Source organism: Pan paniscus, chromosome Y (genome assembly GCF_029289425.2).
Source record: "Pan paniscus chromosome Y, NHGRI_mPanPan1-v2.0_pri, whole genome shotgun sequence".
Classification (NCBI taxonomy): domain Eukaryota; kingdom Metazoa; phylum Chordata; class Mammalia; order Primates; family Hominidae; genus Pan; species Pan paniscus.
In genome coordinates this window covers 28,670,292-28,677,814 of record NC_073273.2, presented here as the reverse complement: position 1 = coordinate 28,677,814, position 7,523 = coordinate 28,670,292, and positions in this window count along the sequence as shown.

Genomic DNA, 7,523 nt, shown 5'->3' with positions numbered 1-7,523 from the left:
CACTTCACTCTATTCCACTCCACTCCACTCCAATCCACTCCTTTCCTCTCCATTCCACTCCACTCCATTCCATGTCACTCCACTCCATTCTATTCCTTTCTTTCCACAGGATCTCACTCTGTCACAAATGCTGGAGTGCAGTGGCACCATCTCAGCACATTTCTTTTCACCATTCTGTTGTATTCCTTTCCATCCCATTCCATTCCACTCTGTTTCACTCCATTCCACTCCACTCCACTCCATTCCGTTCCACCCCATACCTTTCCATTCGACTCCATTCCACTCCACTCCAATCCACTCCACTCCATTGCATTCCATTCGTTTCCATTCCATTTCACTCCATTGCCTTCCATTCCTTTCTGTCGACCAGCTATCACTGTGTCACCCAGGCTGGAGTGCAATGGCACAATCTCAGCTCACATTACATGTCAACTTTCCTTTGCATTGCATTCTATTCCGTTGCCTTCCACTACAATGCATTCCATTCCAGTCAATTCCATTCTATTCCACTCCATTCCACTCCACTGCACTACACTGCAGTACATTCCATTCCATTCCATTCCATTCATTCCATTCTACTCCATTCCACTCCACTGCACCCCACTCCACTACATTCCATTACATCCGATTGCATTCCACTCCATTCCACTCCTGTCCACTCCACTGCACACCACTCCCCTTTGTTCCATTCCATTCCACACCATTCAAGTGCAGTCCACTCCACCTCACTCCATTCCACTTCATTCCATTCCATTCCATTCAGTCCCATTCCATTCCTCTCCATTCCACTCCACTCCACTTCACTCTCCTCCACTCCTCTGTAGTCCACTCCATTCCATTTCATTCCACGGCATTCCATTCCATTCCTTTCTTTCTAGGGTATCTCACTCTGTCAACCAGCCTGGAGCGCTGTAGCACAATCTCAGCTCACATTTCGTTTCACCATTCCATTCCATTCCACTCCTCTCAACTCTATTCCACACTTCTCCACTTCATTCCATTCCATCCCATTCCATTCCTCTCCATTCCACTATAGTCCACTTCACTCCATCCCACTAAAATCCACTCCAATCCATTCCATACCATTCCATTCCACTGCACTCCATTCTACTCCACTCAGTTCCTCTCCATTCCACTCCAATCTATTTCATTCCATTCCATTTCAATCCCTTCTATTCCACTCCTTCCTTTTGACAGGATCTCCGTCTGTCACACAGGCTGTAGCGTACTGGCACAATCTCAGCACATATTTATTTTCACCATTCTCTTCCATTCCATTGTATTCCGTTCCGTTCCATTCCATTCCGTTCAATTTCGTTCCACTCCACTCCACTCCACTCAACTCCATTCCACTTTACTCCACTTAACTCCACTCCATTCCATTCCACTTCACTCTATTCCAGTGCACTCCAATCCACTCCACTCTATTGCACTCAACTCCATTCCACTCCACTGCCCTCCCCTCCACTCCATTCCACTCCACTCAATTCCAATCCATTCCACTACAATCCACTTCCACTCCACTACAATCCACTCCATTCCACTCCACTCCTTTCCACTCTTCTCCACTACAATCCACTCCATTCCACTCCACTCCATTCCACTCTACTCCACTACAATCCACTCCATTCCACTCCACTCCATTCCCTTCCACTGCATTCCATTCCATTCCTCAGCATTCCATTCCATTCTTTCTCTCGACAGTATCTCACTCTGTCACCCAGCCAGGAGTGCAGTAGCGCAATCACAGCTCACATTTCATTTCATCATTCCATTCCTTTCCATTCCATTCATTCAATTCCATTCCACTCTACTCCACTCCACTTCCCTCCATTCCACTCCAATCCAGCCCACTCCACTCCACTACATTCCATTCTGTTCCACTCCATTCCATTCCTTTCTTTCCACAGGATCTCACTCTGTCACAAAGGCTGATGTGCAGTGGCTCAATCTCAGCTCAAATTTCTTTTCACCATTCTATAGCATTCCATTCAATCTTATTCCTTTCCACTCCATATCACTCCACTCCCCTCCTCTCCACTCCATTCCATTCCACTACTTCCCATTCCATCTGACTCCATTCCACTTCACTCCACTCCACTCCACTCCACTCCATTCCATTCCTTTCCATTCCGTTCTATTTCACTCCATTGCATTCCATTCCTTTCCTTTGACAGGATATCACTGTGTCAGCCAGGCTGGATTCAAATGGCACAATCTCAGCTCACAGTACACGTCAGCTTTCCATTGTATTGCACTCTATTCCATTTCATTCAATTCCATTCCATTCTAGTCCATTCCATTCCATTCCACTCCATTCCATTCCATTCCACTCTATTCATTCCATTCCATTCCATTCCATTCCATTCCATTCCATTCCATTCCATTCCATGCCATTCCACTCTGTTCCACTCTACTCCACTCCACTACACCGCATCCATTACATTGGATTCCATTCCACTCCATTCCACTCCTCTCCACTCTACTGAACTCCACTCCACTCCATTCCACTCGATCCCATTCAATTCCGCTCCATTCCCCTCTACTCCCCTCCACCCCACTCCACTCCACTTCAATCCATTTCATTTCATCCCATTCTATTTCTCTCCATTTCACTCCACTCCACTTCACTCCACTCCACTGCATTCCTGTCCACTGCATTCCATTCCATTTCACTGCATTCCATTCCATTCCTTTCCCTCGAGAGTATCTCACTCTGTCACCCAGCCTGGAGCACAGTGGCACAATCTCAAGTCCCATTTCATTTCAACATTCCATTCCATTCCATTTCACTGCATTCCATTCCATTCCTTTCCCTCGATAGTGTCTCACTCTGTCACCCAGCCTGGAGCACAGTGGCACAATCTCAAGTCCAATTTCATTTCAACATTCCATTCCATTCCATTCCATTCCATTCCATTCCACTCCACTCCAATCCAATCCATTCCACTCGACTCCACTCCTCTCCATTCTAGTCCACTCCACTTCTTTCCATTCCATCTAATTCCAATCCACTCCTTTCCACTCCACTCCACTCCCCTCCATCCCGTTCCATTCCACTCCATTCCATTCCATTCCTTTATTTTGACAGGATCTCACTCTCTCACCCAGGCTTGTGTGCAGTGGCACAATCTTAGCTCACATTTCGTTTCACCATTCCATTCTATTCTATTCCACGGCCCTTCCCTCCACTCCAATCAATTTTACTCCACTCCACTTCAAACCATTTCATTCCATTCCATTCAAATCCACTCCACTCCAGTCCACTCCATTCAACTACACTCCACTCCACTTCACTCCATCCCATTCCACTGCACTCCATTGCACTCCACTCCACTCCAGTCCCCTCTAATCCACTCCATTCCACTCCATTCCACTCCACTCCACTTCATTGACTCCACACAACACCACTCCATTCCACTCTACTCCCCTCTACTCCACTCCACTCCATTCCATTCCATTCCATTCCATTCCATTCCATTCCATTCCATTCCTTTCTTTCCACAGGATCTCACTATGTCAAAAAGGATGGAGTTCAGTGGTACAATCTCAGCTCACATTTTTTTCACCATTCCATTGCTTTCAATTTCATCCCATTCCATTCCACTCTATTTCACTCCACTCCACTCCACTCCTTTCCATTCCACTCCATCCTATTCCATTCAACTCCAATCCACTCCACTGCATTCCACTCCATTTCATTCCATTCCGTTGGATTTCACACCATTGCATTCCATTCCTTTCCTTAGACTGGATATCATGGTGTCACCCAGGCTGGAGTGTAGTGGCACAATCTCAGCTCGCATTACATGTCAACTTTTCATTGCATTGCATTCTATTCCATTGCATATCATTGCAATCCATTCCAGTGCATTCCATTCCATTCCTTTCCATTCCTTTTCATTCAATTCCACTCTTTTCCACTCCGTTCCACTCCACTCCACTCCATTCCACTACATTCCATTACATGTAATTCCATTGCACACCATTCCACTCCTCTCTACTCCACAACACTCCACTCCACTCCATTCCACTACATCCCATTCCATTCCACTCCATTCCACTGCAATCCACAGCAACCCACTCCACTCCACTTCATTCCATTTCATCCCATTCCATTGCATTCCCTTCCATTCCACTCCTTTCTTTCGACAGGATCTCTCTCTGTCACACAGGCTGTAGCGTAGTGGCATAATATCAACACACATTTCTTTTCAACATTCCATTCCATTCCATTCCATTCCATTCCACTCAACTCCACTCCAATCCAGTCCACTCCCCTCCAATCCAATCCATTCCACTCCACTCCATTCCATTTCACTCCACTCAACTCTATTCATTCCACTCCACTCCATTCCAATCCAATCAATTCCACTCCACTCCATCCCACTCTACTCCACTCCACTCCATTCCATTTCACTCCACTCAACTCTATTCATTCCACTCCACTCCATTCCAATCCAATCAATTCCACTCCACTCCATCCCACTCTACTCCACTCCACTCCAATCCATTCCACTCCTCTCCATCCCACTCCACTCCACTCCACTCCATTCCACTCCATTCCACTCTATTCCAGTCCACTCCACTGTTTCACTCCACTCCATTCCAATCTACTCCACTCCAGTCCACTTCACTCCATTCCATTCCACTCCACTCCATTCCACTTCGCTCCAATCCACTCCACTCCACTCCATTCCAATCCATTCCATTGCATTCCATTACATTCCACTCCATTCCATTCCATTCCATTCCAGTCCATTCCATTCCTTGCTTTCCATGGGATCTCTCTCTGTCACAAAGGCTGGAATGCAGTGACACAATCTCAGCTCACATTTCTTTACACCATAACATTGCATTCCTTTCCATCCCTTTCCATTCCACTCTATTTCATTCCACTCCACTCGACTCCATTCTATTACATTCCATTTCACTCCATTTAATTTCATTCCCTTCTTTTGACAGGATATCACTGTGTCACCCAGGCTGGAATGCAGTGACAAAATCTCAGCTGACATTACATGTCAACTTTCCATTGCATTTCATTGCTTCCATTGCATTCCATTGCATTCCTTTCCATTCCATTCCATTCCTTTGCACTCCATTCCACTTCACTCAACTCCACTCCACTACATTCCATTGTATATTATTCCATTACACTCCATTCCACTCCTCTCTACTCCACTGCACTTCACTCCACTCCAATCCACTCCATCCCATTTCACTCCTCTCCATTGACCTACTCTCCAGTCCACCCCACTCCACTCCACTTCATTCTGTTCGATTCAATCCCATTCCATTCCACTACATTCCACTCCACTCCCCATCACTCCACTCCACTCCACTCCAATCCACTCCATTCCATTACATTCAACTACATTCCATTCCATTCCTTTCTTTCAAGAGTATCTAACTCTGTCATCCAGGCTGGAACGTAATGGCACAATCACAGCTCACATTTTATTTCACTATTCCATTCCATTCCATTCCACTCCATTCCATTCCACTAAATTCCCTTCCATTTATTTCCCTTTACAGTGCCTCACTCTGTCAACCAACCTGGAGCGCAGTGGCAAATCTCAGGTCCCATTTCATTTCACCATTCCATTGCATTCCATTCCACTCCACTCCTCCACTCCACTCCAATCCATTCCACTCCACTCCACTCCTCTCCATTCTAGTCCACTCCACTTCTTCCATTCCAACTCATTCCAATCCACTCCTTTCCACTCCACTCCACTCCCCTCCATCCCATTTCATTCCCCTCCATTCCATTCCATTCCTTTATTTTGACAGGATCTCACTCTGTCACACAGGCTTGTGTGCAGTGGCACAATCTTAGCTCACATTTCATTTCACCATTCCATTCCATTCCATTCAATGGCATTTCGCTTCACTCCAATCAATTTTACTCCACTCCACTCCACTCCAAACAATTCCAGTCCATTCCATTCCAATCCACTCCACTCCACTCAACTACAGGCTGCTCCATTCAACTCCACTCCACTACACTTCACTCCATCCCATTCCTCTCCACTCCATTCCCTCCACTCCACTCCAGTCCCCTCTACTCCACTCCACTCCATTCTGTTCCACTCCACTCCACTCCACTTCATTCAACTCCACTCCACTGCACTCCATTCCACTCTACACCCCTCTACTCCACTCCACTCCATTCCATTCCATTCCATTCCATTCCTTTCTTTCCAGAGGATCTCACTCTGTCATAAAGGATGGATTTCCGTGGTACAATCTCAGCTCACATTTCTATTCACTATTCCATTGTGTTCAATTCCATTCCATTCCATTCCACTCTATTTCCCTCCACTCCGCTCCACTTCACTCCATTCCATTCCACTCCGTCCAATTACATTAGACTCCAATCCACTCCACTCCATTCCACTCCGTTACATTGCATTCCATTCCACTTCACACCATTGCATTCCATTCCTTTCTTTCAATCGGATATCACGGTGTCACCAAGGCTGGAATGCAGTGGCTCAATCTCAGCTCGCATTACCTGTCAACTTTCCATTGCATTGCATTCTATTCCATTGCATTCCAGTGCATTCCATTCCAGTGCATTCCATTCCATTCCATTCCAGTGCAATCCATTCCATTCCTTTTCATTCAATTCCATTTGTTTCCACTCCGTTCCACTCCACTCCAATCCACTCCACTCCATTATATTCCATTGCATGTGATTCCCTTCCACTCCATTCCACTCCTCTCCACTCCACAGCACTCAACTACACTCCATTCCACTACATCCCTTTCCATTTCATTGCATTCCACTGCAATCCCCGCTACCCCTCTCCACTCCACTTCATTCCATTTCATCCCATTCTATTCCAATCCCTTCCATTCCGCTCCTATCTTTCGACAGGATCTCTCTCTGTCACACAGGCTGTAGCATAGTGGCACAATCTCAACACACATTTCTTTTCACCATTCCATTCCATTCAATTTCATTCTGTTACATTACATTTCATTACATTCCACTCCACTCCAGTCCACTCCCCTCCACTCCACACAACTCCAATCCACTCCACTCCACTCTATTCCACTCCACTCCATTCCATTCAATTCCATTCCATTCCGTTTCACTCCATTGCATTCCATTCCTTTCTTTTGACAGGATATCACTGTGTCACAGAGGCTGGAGTGCAGTGGCTCAATCTCCACTCACATTACATGTCAACTTTCCATTGCATTGAATTCTATTCCATTGCATTCCATGCCATTCCATTTCATTCCTTTCCATTCACTTCCATTCCATTCCACTCCGTTACACTCCATTGCACTCCACTCCACTACATTCCATTACGTCTGAATTCATTCCACTTCATTCCACACCTCTCCCCTCCACTGCACTCCACACCAATCCATTCCACTTCATCCCATAACATTCTGCTACATTCCACTGCACTCCACTCCACCCCACTCCACTCAACTTCATTTCAGTCAATTCCATGCAATTCCATTCTTCTCTATTTCACTCCATTCCACTCCTCTCCATTCCA